We start from the raw sequence: 405 nt of genomic DNA on the forward strand, positions 1-405 counted from the left end.
ACGGGGCAGGGGGGGGGGGGGGGGGGGCGGAGACCCCCAGAGGAAGGGAGTTGGGCAGGGTTGGGGATGCTGCACAGCTGGCCAGTGCTTGGGACCCAGGGCCACAATGCATGGTTGCAGGGCCCCAGCAAGAAGTGGGACAGGGCCATGGGAGGCTCATACACTGGGCTGGGGGGAGGGGCATGTTTGCCTGTGGACCCAGGGGGATGTGCTCCCCACATTTGTGTGTGGGGCAGGGGCGGGCATGGACTGCCTGCTAAAGGCTCTGGTTCCCATCCTGCTGCCCTCCTTCAGCACCTGCACAGCCTGGCGGGTGCGGCCCAGCACTGCAGGGAAGAGTGGAGCAGCACAGGAAAGCTTCTTGACACTGATCTCCATGCTGCTTTGCTAACACGTCCCCTGATT

Source organism: Alligator sinensis, unplaced genomic scaffold, assembly GCF_000455745.1.
Source record: "Alligator sinensis unplaced genomic scaffold, ASM45574v1 scaffold1114_1, whole genome shotgun sequence".
In the NCBI taxonomy this organism is placed as follows: Eukaryota; Metazoa; Chordata; order Crocodylia; family Alligatoridae; genus Alligator; species Alligator sinensis.